The sequence below is a fragment of the Rutidosis leptorrhynchoides genome, chromosome 8, assembly GCF_046630445.1.
Source record: "Rutidosis leptorrhynchoides isolate AG116_Rl617_1_P2 chromosome 8, CSIRO_AGI_Rlap_v1, whole genome shotgun sequence".
Lineage (NCBI taxonomy): Eukaryota > Viridiplantae > Streptophyta > Magnoliopsida > Asterales > Asteraceae > Rutidosis > Rutidosis leptorrhynchoides.
The window spans coordinates 86,457,299-86,476,438 of NC_092340.1; positions in this window are offsets into that span (position 1 = coordinate 86,457,299).

A 19,140-nucleotide genomic window follows, 5' to 3' on the forward strand; every position below is an offset into this window, starting at 1 on the left:
GGTTCCAATGAGTTGTTGCTCAATTAGACAATACTCCCTATCTATTAATAGTCATAGTCCAATGTCCACAAGTGTCGGTCTTTTGTCCAAACCCAAATTATGGTACAAAATCCAATAACCTCGTCTTAATATTTAGTCTAACATCACGATTACTTCGGCTCAAATAAGCATAATAATAACTTAGTTACGAGACATTAATTGAAAAAGGAAGAACATAGCTTACAGTGATTATTTATCGCGTAGCGTTACACGGACAGAGTTTCGACTTTAAAACCCGTAAAACATTTCTTACAATAACCCAATTATTATTAAACTTAAATTAAAATTAAAATTATAATTATAAATATAAATATATCTTACAGAGAGAAGGAAAGAAAAATTAAGGTGTAAAGAACTCGTCTGAAATCGTGGTATTTATAGGACTTGGCCAGATTTTGGTGCCCATGCGAGTGCATGGGGTTTCAGTGCAAATCTCATGCACTCGCATGGGCTCGTGCACTCGCATGGGTTTTATGCCTATTTCCCATGCGATCGCATGGCCCTCAGATCCAGCTCACATATTTTTTAGTTTTCTTGCTTGTCGACATATTATTATATATATATATATATATATATATATATATATATATATATATATATATATATATATATATATATATATATATATATATATATATATATATATATATATATATATATATATATATATATATATATATATATATATATATATATATATATATATAATTTATATTAATTATATATATATATTATAATATATTCTTGTGCATAGTTGACTTGTAATTTTAGGCCCGTTGCGTTGCGCGTTGATAGTTGGCTCAGGTCCCGGTTCCGAATTTTCGAAAGTCCTTTCGTACGCGGAGATATCTTGTACTTTGCGTTCCGCGCTCGTACTCTTGTCATTTTAGACGTTTCTTATCAATAAATGGAACCACTTGAATTATATCTTGTACATTTGAGCTTTTTGGTCATTTGCGTCTTCAAATCGTCGTTTTCTTCTTTTGTCTTCGCACTTATTTATTTAAACGAATATTACATAAAAATAGAACAATTGAAACTAAAAGCTTTACATATTGGAAGGATATTATGCCTAAATATATGCTCATTTGGAGCACTATCATATACGAAATAGTTATATTTTTATTACAAAATACTATTAAATACGCTACAATTTTACACAAGTTATTTATTTATTTATTGAATGGATATATCTAAACCTTGCTACAAAACTATAGGCAGTGTACCTAATCGTAATGTAGTGTAGTTTTTAGTAAGTCCGGTTCGTTCCGCAGGAAGCTAGCCAAGTTTAACGCTATATTTTTAAACTATATTTGTGTGTATATATATACATATATATATATATATATATATATATATATATATATATATATATATATATATATATATATATATATATGTATGAGTAGTATTATTATTATTATTATAAAAAGGGGTTTTTTACCGTTTAGTGACGATAAAATATTAAAACCTAATGTAAAATATTAAAAATAAATATAACTTAATTTAAAGTGTAAAGTAAATGACGATAATAAAATTTTCCATAATTAAAAGTGCGATAAATAAAATGACGATAAATAAAATTGCGATAATTAAAAGTACGATGAGATATAAAATAAAGGAATTATGCTTATTTAAACTTCCGTAATCATGATGTTTGACGTGTTGATTTTAATTTATTACCATGGATTAATTGTCCTTTGTCCTGGATTATTCGATATGCCCATCTGGTTTTTGTCCATAACAGTCCATCAGTCATAAATATAAAGTGCGAGTGTCCTCGTCAAATTATCCTTATACCCGAAGACAAATATTCCAACTAATTGGGGACTTAAACTGTAAAAAGGTTTTAATACATTGTTAATGATTCACCAGGTTATCGACTGTGTGCAATCCAAGGTTTTAATATTTTATTAACAATTACACCAAGTGTCCTTGTATGTAATCCACCCTTGTTTTAATGAGTCCATTGACTATTAATCCATCCCCATTTCCGGTTAAATGAACGATTATTAGTACTTATAAATATCCCACCCATCGTGTCCGATCGAGTGTAAGTGGTTATTTATAAGTACGTCCAATTGTAAATCTTTATATTAAATTAACGAACTATCATTCAATTAAACAAATATAAAGCCCATTAATAGCCCATAGTCTAATTTTCACAAATGTCGATCTTTTGTCCAAACCCCAATTATGGTACAAAGCCCAATAAACCCGTCTTTAATATTTAGTCTAACATCACGATTACTTCGGCTTAAATAAGCATAATAATAATTTAGCTACGAGACATTAATTTAAAAAGGTTGAACATAACTTACAATGAGTATTAATCGCGTAGTGTTACACGGACAGAATTTTAACTTACAAACTTAAAATATTCGCCACTATAACCTTATTATTATTAAACTTTAAATTAAAATTATAATTATAATTATATATATATTTTACGTAGATAGAAAGAAGGAAAAAGAATGATGAATCGAGCAGAATGCACGGCCTTTTATAGGCTCACTTGATCACTGTGTGCTCCGCGAGTGCGGTATTTTTGTTCTTCATAGCTCCGCAGTCGCGGAGCTTTGGATTCCAGCTCATTGATCAAATCCAAAATGTGGGCTGCGTATAATTATAATATATAATAATATATATAATTAATTATATATTATATTATATTCTTGTGCATAGTTGACTTGTAATTTTTGGTCCGTTGCATCGCGCGCTGGAAGTTGGTTCATATCTCGGTTCTGGATTTTCGAATGCCTTTTCGTACGATTTAATATCTTGTACTTGGCATTTCACGACTTGTACTCTTGTCATTTTTAGACGTTTCTTATCAATAATTTGAACCACTTGGATTGTACTTTGTACTTTTTAGCTTTTTGGTCGTTTGCGTCTTCAAATCGTCGAATCTGTCTTCTGTCTTCACCTTTTATTATTTAAACGAATATCACTTGTAAATAGAACAATTGCAACTAAAAGCTTGTCTTTCTTGAAGGATAATGCTATGAAATATATGTTTGTTTTTAGCATTATCAAATATTCCCACACTTGAGCGTTGCTTGTCCACAAGCAATATAGAACTTGAATAAAAACATACTTGAATCACTTCTTTATTCTTCACACTTTCTACATCAGTGATTTCGATACGGTAGTATGAACAATGATAGTAACGTTGTGGTTTACAGTCCCACATGACTATGAAAATTTAGATCCTTTAGGAAATTGAATCTTTATGAAAACATTTGATCTTTTGAAAATTCAATCTAGCTTTTACCCTAGATAAGTTTTCCGGAATAACCCTTCACCGGTGTTTGCAAATTGTTTTTGTGGGTTTCGTGGGTTTCAGAATTGTTTCGAAAAATATCTTCAGAAATATGGAGGATATTTATAATGGGAGATACGATGATATCTTAGAATATTTAAGATAAGATGATGATGAAGAATATTGTCCGCAAAGGTTTTAGAGTAAAGAGCAAGGTATTCGCTAATGATTTCAGCAGACACTGAATCATTTGGATTCTTTGAAGGTATATTTATTCTTTGTGATTTGTCCACAGCCTCCTTCATGGTCTGCTCAATCCGTTTTTCAATTTCAAACCTTCTCTTTTTCTCAGCTTTACCACCATACTATTCTTTATCATCAAACTTTTGACTGTTAAAATCGTTTACCGTTTTTGCTGCTTTATCAGCATTGTTCTAATTTCAGAGAACTAGTTAATAGTTTGGGATGTTTTTCAGAAACTTCACATTCAAAGTAAGTAAGTCTAGGAGATAGACATTATATGTATATATATATATAACTGTTGGCGTAGAATTGTTGTGAAATTCGAAATACTGATTGCTAATTCCCGGTAGTTGGTATGGCAATTACCGTTACAAGATGTGGATGAGTACATGATAGGGTTTCAATGAGTATAATAACTTTTCGGAAGGTCAAGGATCAATGAAGTTGTTGGTAAATTTACTGCTAATGTGGTGGAACATAAAAGGTTCCCCGGTAACAAAAATGTATATGTCAAGGTTATAATAAGACTAATCTAAAAACTCGAAATTTGCTGGTTGAAAAACTGGATATTTTGAAAAGAGATTGCAATATTATTCAGTAATAACAATGCTAAAGATCTTTCACATTTTTGAAGTCAAATTATAGCTTTGAAAGATGTAGAGATCTAAGAATGATGTCACCCGTTAAATCTTGACTTGGATTCTGATCCGTCAATATCAAAATATGTAATTGAATTTGTATGGAAACGATTGTATATCGCTGTGAGCATAGTTAATAATTTTTTTGAATCAAAGTTGAAGAATGTACAATATAACATATTAATTGTGAACTTATATATTTCCCGGGAATTACCTACCCGTTAACAATTTCACAAGTAATATTTTGTACAAAAGAATTTTCATTACAGTCTTTATGAAAATATATGTATGTATATTTATTCAGATGTAATACGGATTTAATGAGTTAATATCATATTAAGCTCATTTGATTTTCGGCTTGACTTAGAAATGATTAATCTCTAAAACATTAAAGATTACATAATCTTTGCGGAGTTTTTCACTAATGAAATCAACACTTCATTATTTATTCTTATTGATATTCCTCGGTGAAGGATGTTGGTGCTCATGGAATTTTTGTGAACCTTACAAGGCACAGATGATGTTTTCTGGAAAGTTTCGAGTATATCGAAATTGAAAATGTAAAATCAATTATGTAATTGATTAATACACTTGGTTTCTTATGAAATGAAACTCATTGGGTTGAAACAGAGATTGTAGTTAACAATGGTTAAGTTGTTAAGAAAGGATGTACATCATTGCATATTAGTAATATGAACTAACCGAGTAGTACCTACCAGTTAAGATTCACATGTAATAGCTTAGTGATGTTAAAACTAAGGGGTATAAAATACTATTAAATTTTACCAGGAAATACTATTAAATACGATACAATTTTACACAAGATATTTATTTATTTATAGAATGGGATATACCTAAACCTTGCTACAACACTATAGGCAGTGTACCTAATCGTAGAGTAGTATAGTTTTTAGTAAGTCCGGTTCGTTCCACAGGGAGCGGGCTTATTGCACACTATATTTGTAAACAATTATATTTGTACAAAATATATTATATTGATAATATATAAAAGGGGGTTTACCGTTTAATGACTGGTTTGTCGATTTTATATTTTAAGTTACAATTAAAACCTAATGCAAAATATAAATGACGATAATTAAAGTAGCGAAAAATAAATGACAATAAATAAATGACGTTAAATAAAATAGCGAGTAAATAAAAGTACGATGAAATATGAAATAAAATATATTATGCTTATTTAAACTTCCGTAACCATGATGGTTGACGTGTTGATTTTAATTTTATGCCCATGGGTTAATTGTCCTTTGTCCTGGATTATTTAATATGTCCGTCTGGTTTTTGTCCATAACAGTCCATCGGTCATAAATTTAAAGTGCGAGTGTCCTCGTCAAATTATCCTTATACCCGAAGTTAAATATTCCAACTAGTTGGGGACTTAAACTGTAACAAGGTTTTAATACTTTGTTTAATAATTACACCAGGATATCGACTGCGTGTAACCCAAGATTTTAATACTTTGTTATCAATTATGCCAAGTGTCCTTGTACATAATTTCACCCCTGTTTTAATAATTCCATATACTATTAATCCATTCCCGTGTCCGGTTAAATGAACGATTATTTGTACATATAAATATCCCGCCCATCGTGTCCGATCGAGTGTATATGGTTATTTATAGGTACGTCCAATTGTAAATCTTTATATTAAAATTAACAAACTATCATTTAGTTAAACAAATATAAAGCCCATTAATAGCCCATAGTCTAATTTCCACAAATGTCTTTCTTTTGTCCAAACCCCAATTATGGTACAAAGCCCAATTACCCAATTTTAGTATTTTAGCCCAACATCATGATTACTTCGTCTTAAATAAGCATAATAATAACTTAAGTACGAGACATTAATTTAAAAAGGAGAACATAACTTACATTGATTATTTATCGCGTAGTGTTACACGGACAGAGCTTCGACTTTAAAACCCGTAAAATAACCTTTGCATAACCCAAAACTAATCTAATATAAAACTACACTATACTATATATATATAATATATATATATATTTATTATTATTAAAGAGGAGTATTATTATTATTATTTATGGCCAAAACTCGTTGCCTTTTATAGATGTGGTCTGATCCTGAGGCCCATGCGATCGCATGGGTTCTCAGTGTTAATCTCATGCGATCGCATGGCCAGTCTGGCCATGCCCAATTGCTTTGTTTTCTAGCTTGTCGACGTTATATTTAATTATATAATATAATATATATAATTTTATATAATTATATATATATTATATTATATTCTTGTGCATAGTAGACTCATAATTTTTGGTCCGTTGCGTCGGGCGTTGATAGTTGGCTCAGGTTCCGGTTTTGGATTTTTGAACGTCCTTTCGTATAATTTAATATCTTGTACTTTGCGTTCCGCAACTTGTACTTTTGTCATTTTTAGACGTTTCTCATCAATAAATTGAACCACTTGGATTGTATCTTGTACATTTGAGCTTTTTGGTCATTTGCGTCTTCAAATCGTCGTTTTCGCCTTTTGTCTTCGCACTTATTTAATATAAACGATTAAAACTTAAAATAGGACAATTACAACTAAATAATTTACATATTGGGAGGATATTGCTACTAAATATATGTTCATTTGGAGCACTATCAAATATCCCCACACTTGAACGTTGCTTGTCCTCAAGCAGTACAAAACTTGAAATTAAATCACACGAATCACTTCTTTATTCTTCACACTTTATACATTAGTGATTTTGATACGGCGGTATAAACAATGATAGTAACGATGTGGTTTACAGTCCCACATGACTATAAAAATTTAGATCCTTAAGGAAATTAGATCTTTATGAAAACATTTGATCTTTTGAAAATTCATTCTAGCTTTTACCCTAGATAAGTTTTCCGGAATACCCCTTCACCGGTGTTTGCAAAATGTTTTTGTGGGTTTTGTGGGTTTCAGATTTGAAAATTTTAGCTCAAAACTTATGATTTTGTGTCACCCATTTGCTAACCTTGTATTGGGAAAGCAACACGTCCAGTATACTTGTCCCGTATATTACCTTTCGGCAAACTACCGTCCGGTTGTAAAGGAAAGTGATGAACAAGAAACTGTTAAGGCAATGTCTAATGACATGCATTTGTTCATGGTCTAAAACGTGTCGGATGCAATTACTATCCTTTGTAGGAGCAATAGTAAAGATCAACCTATAATTTTTTTCGATCTGGCACAAGGTCCTGTCTTCGACCATGCTATGCAACCACCGTTCTTACGGTTGACACCCGAAATGGTTCAGGTGACCTAATGAATTCTAGGTGAATTCCTAGGATTTTACGTTCAATGGTAATGAACGCATTAAAAATGGGTTTTTAGAAAACAAATCGGTTTTAATTTGATCAAAATATTTTCTCGTTCAAGCTCGAGTTTAGATATCATCGAATTCCATGAGTTTGTAATTCTCAATCTTTAAGGTCAATCTCTAGGATTGAGTAATATCAGTCTTAAAAGCTGATTTTTAATCTTTAAGGAGATTATCCTTTCTGGGGATCTGATTCATTAGTCTTATCAAGCTAATTTGCACGGCGCCCTCCCCATTTTACGAGACAGATCCTCTCATGGTTAGGATAAGTCTGACCACTTGGCGACCCTGTTTGATGCTTAGGTCCGTGGATTTCCTGCTGATTTTAGAGATGACTTTTCTAGGTTTTTCGTCAACCTACAGCTGGTCTGGACGACAACTTCATGACCTAAATTAAGAAGCGCGTTTCTTTTTCGGAAGACTTTACTTTCTTTTAATGATGGAATTGATTCATCGTGTAGATCCATCTATTCTTTCAAAAGTATTACAATAAATCGGGTAAAACAATTAATTTAGTCCAAAACAAAAGCACCTGCAATAAACTTTACAGAAACATGTGATAGATAGTTTTTAATTGAATAACTTGGTATATTCTCCCCACACTTGGTTTTTTTCATGCGTCTTTTTATTTCTAATAAATAAATTCAAGCGTTTTAGTTGTTTCTCAATTTATGTCCTTTCCGAGGTAACGATAACTTCGGTATTAACACCTAGTTTTCACCGTTCATAAATATATATAAACATGATTTTAAATTCATTTAGTTGAAAATTTTTCAAATTTTCATAAAATTTGGCAAATAAACCAAGTATAAACCCGAGAGAATTTATAACCCTTCCCCACACTTGAGATCATGCAATGCCCTCATTTGCATGAAATCGGACTATAATTATAAATTCACGAGGGTGATAAGTGTAGAAAAGTGATTAATAATACCCAGTTTGTAATTACAAAGCTCGTCGAATGATAGATGGCGCGCCTCATCGTTCATTCCTTCTTGTTTTATCACACATGTTTTTCTTCAAAAACGGTTGCTTTCCTGGACTGTTTGCTAATATTTGAAAATGTGTCTTTTACCCTAACTCATCATGCATTTTTATTAATGAGTTATGCACTAACCCGAACCCCTAATTTAACATTAAGTGGGGTTAGACTTCCCCACACTTAGCTGACAACATGTGAAGTCGGTAGAATAAGTTCCACGAATTAAAATAGTGAGCCAGTTATTTACATCTCGGGTGGTATAAAATATATCAATGGGTTTAAAGTTTAAACCCACCCGATCGTCACTACTTAATTCTTTTTTAAGTGTAGCTTTTAGTAAATGGATATGTCTCTTTTCTGGTTCTTGGTCAAATGGATCGATATACACCGATATACATACTATAGGGTGGAAAATTCCTAACATTTTCTTCCTTTTATTCTCGGGATCAAAGGTTTCACCTCTATTACCCAATTGGGTGAAATCCGAGGTGTCATTATCTATTACAGCCCGTAGTTCATCTTCAGTAGATGACTCCTCTATTGAGAATATTGGGTTGGAAGGTTGTGGAATGGTGAATTTCGGGATCGAAGTAGATTCTTCTTCTTTAACGGTACTTATCGGTTCCACCACTTTGGTCTCGGGGGTAAAATTTTCAACGTTATCGTTTTCCCAAGAGTACCAATTTGTCACCCTTACTTCTTCTTCATTCATTGATTGATCGATGATTTTGTCGGTAGAGGCTAATGTGTCGATATGTTGTGAAATTGGTAAAGCTGAATAAAAAGTATCATCGGGATAGTTGGTGATTTCGGAGCTCTCGAATTCATCAAAATTTGATGATATGAGATTTTCTTGCACAATATTCCTCAGATCAACAGGTGTGCAATCTGATAGAGTTTCAGCTTGCCTATTTACAAATTCTCTCATTTGTTCATTTTGAGCATCAAGTTCTTCGAGTTTGATTTTCATATAATCTAAAGAATTTTCAGACACATAATTTTCCTCGTCTTCTGGTTGTTGAGTTTGGATATATTCTTGGGAATAATCCCAATTAGAATTGTATTCTTCATAATCATTCCATTCAGGTTCCGTGGGTGCGTAATTTTCCATAGGAACGTAATAATAACATTCCCATGTTGAGTGATAATCTCCACAGATTTCACAACCAGTTATTGTTTCGTCATTCGTGATCCAAGATTGACCGAATGAATTGCCATCAAAACCCGTTTGAGAGTATTGATTTAATTGATTTTGGAGTTCAAAAAGAGTTTCCAAGGCCTTGTTTTCAAAATTTTCCATTTTATTGCGATGGCCAAATTTTAGCTACAATGTGGTGCATTCACTAATTATCCTATTAGTTATAAAATAGAAAAACTTATATAAGTTGTCCAATTAATAGAATTTTCTGCTTTTGCCCACGTTTCGAATAGCTAATAGATGCAGCAGGGAGCCAGAACCCTTTAAATCGGAAGCTCACAACTCAGCCACTAACAAATCCAACTATTACTACGAAGCAGAAAATTTGGATGTCTATCAATTTAACCTCTTAAAATAATTTTTCGTTGAAATTTTAAAGAAATTATAGAGAAGAAATAGAGAAAATTCTAAGTCCTAAAAACTAGATCGTCGAGAAATAAGAAAGAAAAAGAATACGAGTCGAAAAACGTAGAAAAATAAAAGGGTTGAAAAATAGGCGTCGAAAAATAAAAATAAGAAAGTAGCGCGAAGAACGGCGTCGCAAAATTCTAAAGCACCTAAATCTTAGTCTAAAGAAAAAGCACTTAAGGGATTTTACGGCAAAGCCTAAAAATCTAGAAATAAGAATAAGCTACGGCAAAATACTAGAACTTAAAACTAATTACGAACGATAAAAATACAAATAGTACGAATAAACGATAAAAATACAAATTGTAATTAAAATGATAAAAATATAAATTTTATAAAAATATTATTTTTATATTATATATTTTATAAAAGTATTAATTTTTTTATAATTATAAAACTAATTAAAACTTAAATTACAAATTAAATTAAAACTAAAACTAAATATTATTATAAATAACCCTAAATAATAATAATAATAAATAATACCCCGTAATAAATGCTGAAATAGGGTTTCTGGCGTGTCAGATCAGGCCATGCGATCGCATGGCTTTACAACACCCGGCTCATGCGATCGCATGGGTCTGGGTTCCAGGTTTTTTTTTTTTATTGTTTTTTATTGTTTTTCTAAAAATGATATATAAATATATGTATACAAATATATATTAAAAATATAGCGTTTCGCCGAGTCCCCGGCAGCGGCGCCAAAAACTTGATGTTAAAACTAAGGGGTATAAAATACTATTAAATTTTACCAGGAAATACTATTAAATACGATACAATTTTACACAAGATATTTATTTATTTATAGAATGGGATATACCTAAACCTTGCTACAACACTATAGGCAGTGTACCTAATCGTAGAGTAGTATAGTTTTTAGTAAGTCCGGTTCGTTCCACAGGGAGCGGGCTTATTGCACACTATATTTGTAAACAATTATATTTGTACAAAATATATTATATTAATAATATATAAAAGGGGGTTTACCGTTTAATGACTGGTTTGTCGATTTTATATTTTAAGTTACAATTAAAACCTAATGCAAAATATAAATGACGATAATTAAAGTAGCGAAAAATAAATGACAATAAATAAATGACGTTAAATAAAATAGCGAGTAAATAAAAGTACGATGAAATATGAAATAAAATATATTATGCTTATTTAAACTTCCGTAACCATGATGGTTGACGTGTTGATTTTAATTTTATGCCCATGGGTTAATTGTCCTTTGTCCTGGATTATTTAATATGTCCGTCTGGTTTTTGTCCATAACAGTCCATCGGTCATAAATTTAAAGTGCGAGTGTCCTCGTCAAATTATCCTTATACCCGAAGTTAAATATTCCAACTAGTTGGGGACTTAAACTGTAACAAGGTTTTAATACTTTGTTTAATAATTACACCAGGATATCGACTGCATGTAACCCAAGATTTTAATACTTTGTTATCAATTATGCCAAGTGTCCTTGTACATAATTTCACCCCTGTTTTAATAATTCCATAGACTATTAATCCATTCCCGTGTCCGGTTAAATGAACGATTATTTGTACATATAAATATCCCGCCCATCGTGTCCGATCGAGTGTATATGGTTATTTATAGGTACGTCCAATTATAAATCTTTATATTAAAATTAACAAACTATCATTTAGTTAAACAAATATAAAGCCCATTAATAGCCCATAGTCTAATTTCCACAAATGTCTTTCTTTTGTCCAAACCCCAATTATGGTACAAAGCCCAATTACCCAATTTTATTATTTTAGCCCAACATCATGATTACTTCGTCTTAAATAAGCATAATAATAACTTAAGTACGAGACATTAATTTAAAAAGGAGAACATAACTTACATTGATTATTTATCGCGTAGTGTTACACGGACAGAGCTTCGACTTTAAAACCCGTAAAATAACCTTTGCATAACCCAAAACTAATCTAATATAAAACTACACTATACTATATATATAATATATATATATTTATTATTATTACAGAGGAGTATTATTATTATTATTATTTATGGCCAAAACTCGTTGCCTTTTATAGATGTGGTCTGATCCTGAGGCCCATGCGATCGCATGAGTTCTCAGTGTTAATCTCATGCGATCGCATGGCCAGTCTGGCCATGCCCAATTGCTTTGTTTTCTAGCTTGTCGACGTTATATTTAATTATATAATATAATATATATAATTTTATATAATTATATATATATTATATTATATTCTTGTGCATAGTAGACTCATAATTTTTGGTCCGTTGCGTCGGGCGTTGATAGTTGGCTCAGGTCCCGGTTTCGGATTTTTGAACGTCCTTTCGTATAATTTAATATCTTGTACTTTGCGTTCCGCAACTTGTACTTTTGTCATTTTTAGACGTTTCTCATCAATAAATTGAACCACTTGGATTGTATCTTGTACATTTGAGCTTTTTGGTCATTTGCGTCTTCAAATCGTCGTTTTCGCCTTTTGTCTTCGCACTTATTTAATATAAACGATTAAAACTTAAAATAGGACAATTACAACTAAATAATTTACATATTGGGAGGATATTGCTACTAAATATATGTTCATTTGGAGCACTATCACTTAGTACAAAAAGATTTATTTTGATTTCAAAATTCATATATATTAAATATACATAAAATTTCTTCAGGGGAAATGAGTTAATACTTTATCGGTTATTGTTGCTGGTATTTCTTGGTAATTACGGTGCATATGACGTTGATGCTCGTGAAACAGATTGTGAAGTTGAGGTTTGCGATGCGGATGTTGTTGTTGGTGGTACTGTTGATGCCGGTGATTCTGCTGGTGCTTGTAACCTTTGCACCATATTCTCCAAAGCCACTACCCGAGCGCGAAGCTCGTTGATTTCTTCTACTACACCGGGATGATTGGCGGTTCGGACGAGCGGATGAATAAGATCCAGAATTTGAGATAGTATATTATCGTGATGAGATACTCTGGAAATGAGAGAGAAAATGGTGTCTCGAACAGGTTCGCTGGTAAGTGCTTCAGGTTCTTCGCCAAGAGGGCAATGTGGTGGATGGAAGGGATCGCCTTCTTCTTGTCTCCAATAATTAAGTAGGCTAAGAACCCATCCCCAATTCATCCAAAATAGGTGATGGCGGATTGGTTGATCCATTCCTGTTACACTGTCTTCGGAATTCAGGTGAATATCCATATCGGAATAGCTGTCGGAGTTTAAGGAATTTGAACTAGATACGGGATCCATCTTGTATAATTAGGGAGATGATTTTTGATATGAATTAGATTATAGAATTTAGTTTGGTATTCTTCAATACATAATTTACATATGTATATATAATACCAAATTCCATAAATCACGGAGAAATTTTCGAAAGATGTCAGGAAAAGTTTATAGTAACAGATACGCTAAGATATGAATTTTGTCTATACACTATCTATGCAATCAATGCAATAAGACGCGTTTAGACTTAAGATGATAGACAGGTAATTTCTGACAAGAAATGATAAGCAAAACTTTTGACATGCAGACACAGTCGAAGTCCAGACTTACTAATGTATCCTAACAACTATCAGTTAGACACACTCATGCAAGACCTGGTTCACTAGGACCAACGCTCTGATACCAACTGTGACGATCGCTCCAAATATATATGGACGAACACGTCATTCATCGATTTCATTGCGAGGTATTTGACCTCTATATGATACGTTTTGTAAACATTGCATTCTTTTGAAAAGGCACACCATAAATGAATCTTTAAATCAAAGGTTTTCGACATCTGATGATTTCTACATATAGACAATCACCGTAAATAATAGTTTACAATAGTACTTCCATTGACAATGCAGTCAAAATAAGATACATGGTGATGATTTGGTGAATGCAACGTTTCCTTGATAAATATGCCATGTAAGACTCCATGCACATAGCTTGTCTAACATATAAGCAAACAGCGGAAGACTTCTAGGGAACCTGAGAATAAACATGCTAACAAGTGTCAACACAAAGGTTGCTGAGTTCATAGTTTTAGTGTTTCGCATAATCTGTATATAAAGGTGGATCACAAGATTTCAGTTGTTTCATCCAGAAATGTTTATCAAAATATTCTACAAAATTGAGCACCCTGGTAACTAAACTTAACGTATATATTATACCATTTGTATAATCATCTTAATAATACACGCAAACCAACGTGTACGCTTCTCAAATAGCATACGTCCGTTAAAAGGCTAGTGCTCTAGCTCGGACGGGGATATCAAGCCCTATGGATCCATATACTACTACTCGCGCCCACCAGTTCTTATAACCGGCAGTTACTAGTTACCAAAGCTAAGGGATTTTCGGTTCAAACTCAGTATAGAATTTAGTATGTACTTGTGTCCATTGTTTAAAATAAAGTGCATGTATTCTCAGCCCAAAAATATATATTGCAAAAGCATTTAAAAAGGGAGCAAATGAAACTCACCTTAGCAGCATATAAAGTCGTTCACCAAAATGTGACTGAAACTCGGATTACCAAATAATCGTAGATTTCAACCTAGAGAACATATGTTGGTCAATAAATGTCTATCAAGCAAGGTCAGGTCATAGTGTATAACAATCCTAATGCTCGAGATCGACATACAAAAGTTATCCAAAGTCATTTCAAAAAGTCAATTTTGACAATAATTCAACAAAACGAGACGTGCCTTATATATGGATTCATTTACTTGGCTGGTAATATGCAAAAATCCAATTTATCAATCTTACAAACAAGTTTCAAAAGCAATTTCAATCAATGTCAATCATAATTCAGTTGATCATATCTTTTACTTCGTTCACCGAAATTACGCGATTTCTAAATGAAAAGTTATTGATTTTTCGCCAGCTTTCCAAAAACATGCATATCATATACCTTTTATCAGTAATATATGTATTTACTTCTTGATTCATCATAACTGTTTAACGACAAAATTTAGCATACAAGCATGCATAAATATATATACTCGAGAACTAGACATGGATACACAATTAATATATAAAAGATAAGATATGAATGCTCACGTATCAATATTGTGATCCAATATTGCAGGAAAGTACGTAGATGCAACAGAGATGATAAACACTAGGTTTGTCTTGCGAATAATACCTATGAATATTACCCATAACTTCCATAGTTATAACCCATAATTTCCTTAGCTCTATCCCGTTTGAAAACCCATTTTGAAAGTGACACGCTCATGACCTCGTCGTAGTATTTTATGTATAAATAATAATAATACTAATACTACTAATAATGATAAGATTAATAATAATATTAATCTTAATATTAATAATAATAATAATAATAATAATAATAATATATAATTTAAATATATACGGAGTGTAAAATGATTGAGGAAACAACCTGAACGAAATCGAGTTTTTATAGTATGTAGCCTGCTACAGTACCCCATGCGATCGCATGAGTTTTCAGTGTTTTTGTCATGCGATCGCATGGCCGCCTTATCCGTTTTTGTTTGCTAGTTCGTCGACACCAAATAGTGTACTGTAGCAAATAGTGTACTGTAGCAAATAGTATTTTACTGTAGCAAATAGTGGTACTGTAGCACTGTAGCAAAGTACGGTTTCACTGTAGCAAAGTCGTTTTCACTGTAGTACTGTAGCAAGTACGGTTTCACTATAGCAAATAGTGTTTTACTGTAGCAAATAGTGTTTTACTGTAGCAAAGTCATTTTTACTCTAGCAAATAGTGTTTTACTGTAGGAAAGTCGTTTTTACTTGTACATATATATATATATATATATATATATATATATATATATATATATACATACATACATATAATTGTTCATGAATCGTCGAGAACAACCGAAAGGTATTTGAATATATGAAAGTAGTTCAAAAATTTTGAGATTCAGTTTTACAGACTTTGCTTATCGCGTCAGAAATGTTGATCATACAAAGATTAAGTTTAAATTTGATCAGAAATTTCCGGGTCATCACACTCGGACGGGGATGTCAAGCCCAATGGATCCATATACAATTATTCGCGCCCACCAGTCCATATCCTATGTACTGGCAGCTACTAGTTACCAAATCTAAGGAATTTTTGGTTTAACTCAGTGTAGAATTTAGTATGTACTTGTGTCTTATTGCGTTTAAAATAAATTGCATGTATTCTCAGCCCAAAAATATTTAAAGTATTTAGAAAGGGAGACTATAAACTCACAGTTCAATATTGAGACTCAATATTGTAGGCAAATTGCGTAGACGTAATGATGGTAGACGACTGTATGGTTGGCCTTGGATTCAAGAACAATACCCCGAACAATACCCAATATTTCCTTAGCTTAAAGCGGTTTGAAACCCGAATTAAAACACCCTCGAATATACTTTTATTATTATGAAACTTAAAATTAAAATTATAATTATAATTATAAATATAAATTTAAATTACAGAAGAAGAAAAAAGGATGTGTTGATACGAGCAGAAAACTGGCGTATTTATAATACTTTTCCATTTACTGTAGCTCATGCGATCGCATGAGTTTTCAGTGTTTTTGCCATGCGATCGCATGGCCGCCTTATCCGTTTTTGTTTGCTAGTTTGTCTACATCAAATAGTGTACTGTAGCAAATAGTGTTTACTGTAGCAATAGTGTTTTACTGTAGCAAAGTCGTTTTCACTGTAGCACTGTAGCAAAGTACGGTTTCACTGTAGCAAATAGTGTTTTACTGTAGCAAAGTCGGTTTCACTGTAGCAAAGTCATTTTTACTGTAGCAAATAGTGTTTTACTGTAGGAAAGTCGTTTTTACTTGTACATATTTATATATATATATATATATACATACATATAATTGTTCATGAATCGTCGAGAGTAGTCAAAGGTAATTGTATATAAGAAACAGTTCTAAAATTTTGAGACTCAATCTAACAGACTTTGTTTAACGTGTCAAAATAATAAATCGTAAAGTGAATTGGTTTAAATAAGTCGAAATTTTTCGGGTCATCACAGTACCTCCCCGTTAAAGAAAATTTTGTCCCGAAATTTTGAGTAGTACCTGTTTCATGAGCGATATCAGTGAACAAATGTGGATACTTTTGCTTCATTTGATCTTCTCGTTCCCAAGTAAACTCGGGTCCTCATCTTGCGTTCCAACGAACTCTAACTATCGGTATTTTGCTTTGTTTTAATTGTTTGACCTCACGGTCCATGATTTCAACAGGTTCTTCGACAAAACGGAGTTTATCATTGATTCATATTTCATCAAGAGGAATTACGACATCCTCTTCAGCTAAACATTTCTTCAAATTTGACACGTGAAATGTGTCATGAACACTACTAAGTTCTTGCGGTAGCTTTAATCGATAAGCAACTGCTCCAATTCTTTCGGTGATTTCAAAGGGTCCTACGTACCTAGGACTTAGCTTTCCTCGTTTACCGAATCGTACAACGCCTTTCCAGGGTGACACTTTCAACATGACTTTGTCGCCCACTTGAAATTCTAGCGGTTTTCTTCTTACATCAGCATAACTCTTTTGGCGACTCATGGCCGTTTTCAATCGCTGTTGTATTTGAATGATCTTGTCGGTGGTTTCATGAATAATTTCTGGTCCAGTAAGTTGTCTTTCTCATACTTCACTCCAACAGATAGGAGATCTGCACTTTCTACCATAAAGTGCTTCAAATGGCACTGCGTTGATGCTCGTATGATAGCTGTTATTGTATGAAAATTCTGCCAACTGTAAGTGTCGATCCCAACTGGTTCCAAAGTCAATCACGCATGCCCGTAACATGTCTTCTAATGTTTGTATTTTTCTTTCACTTTGACCATCTATCTGTGGGTGATAAGCGGTGCTCATATCTAATCGAGTTCCCAATGCTTTTTGTAATGACTGCCAGAAACGTGATGCGAATCGGGTGTCGCGATCAGATATGATGGAGATAGGTACACCATGCCTGGAAACTACTTCCTTCAAATATAGGCGTGCTAATCTTTCCATACTGTCTGTCTCCTTTATTGGTAGGAAGTGAGCTAATTTAGTTAGACGATCAACTATCACCCAAATAGTATCATGACTACTTGTAGCCCTTGGCAATTTCGTAATGAAATCTATGGTTATTCTTTCCCATTTCCACTGCGGAATTTCCGGTTGTTGCAGTAATCCTGACGGCTTTTGGTGCTCAGCTTTGACCTTTGCACACGTCAAACATTTGCTTACATAAGTAGCAATTTCTGTCTTCATATTAGGCCACCAATAAAACTTTTTGAGATCGTGGTACATTTTCCCGTTTCCTGGGTGAATTGAGTGCCTCGTTTTGTGTGCTTCATCCAGTACTAGTTGCCTTAGGTTACCATGTTTTGGTACCCATATCCTACCAGCAAAATACAGGGTTCCATCGGCTTTTACTTCAAGTTATTTTTCTAACCCTTTGCTCATTTCGCCTTTTTCGTTTTCTTCTTTTAAAGCTTCTAACTGTGCTGCTTGAATTTGCTTTGTGAGATCAGTACGAATTGTAATATTCAAAGCTCGGACCCTAAGAGGTTTTACTCTTTCTTTTCGACTTAGGGCATCAGTTACAACATTAGCCTTTCCGGGGTGGTAACGGATTTCACAATCGTAATCGTTTAACAACTCTACCCAGCGACGTTGCCTCATATTGAGTTGTTTTTGATCAAAAATATGCTGGAGACTCTTATGGTCAGTGTACACTGTACACTTGGTGCCATATAGATAGTGTCTCCATATTTTGAGTGCAAAAACTACTGCTCCAAGTTTCAAATCGTGCTTCGTATAGTTCTTTTCATGAATTTTTAGTTGTCGTGAGGCATATGCGATAACTTTGGTCCGTTGCATTAATACACATCCTAAACCTTGGCGCGAAGCGTCACAATAGATCATGAAATCATCATTTCCTTCTGGTAATGACAAAATGGGTGCAGAAGTTAACTTCTTCTTTAATAACTGGAATGAGGATTCCTGTTCCGTGGACCAATCATACTTCTTTCCCTTTTGAGTCAATGCAGTTAAAGGTTTGGCGATTTTAGAAAAATCTTGAA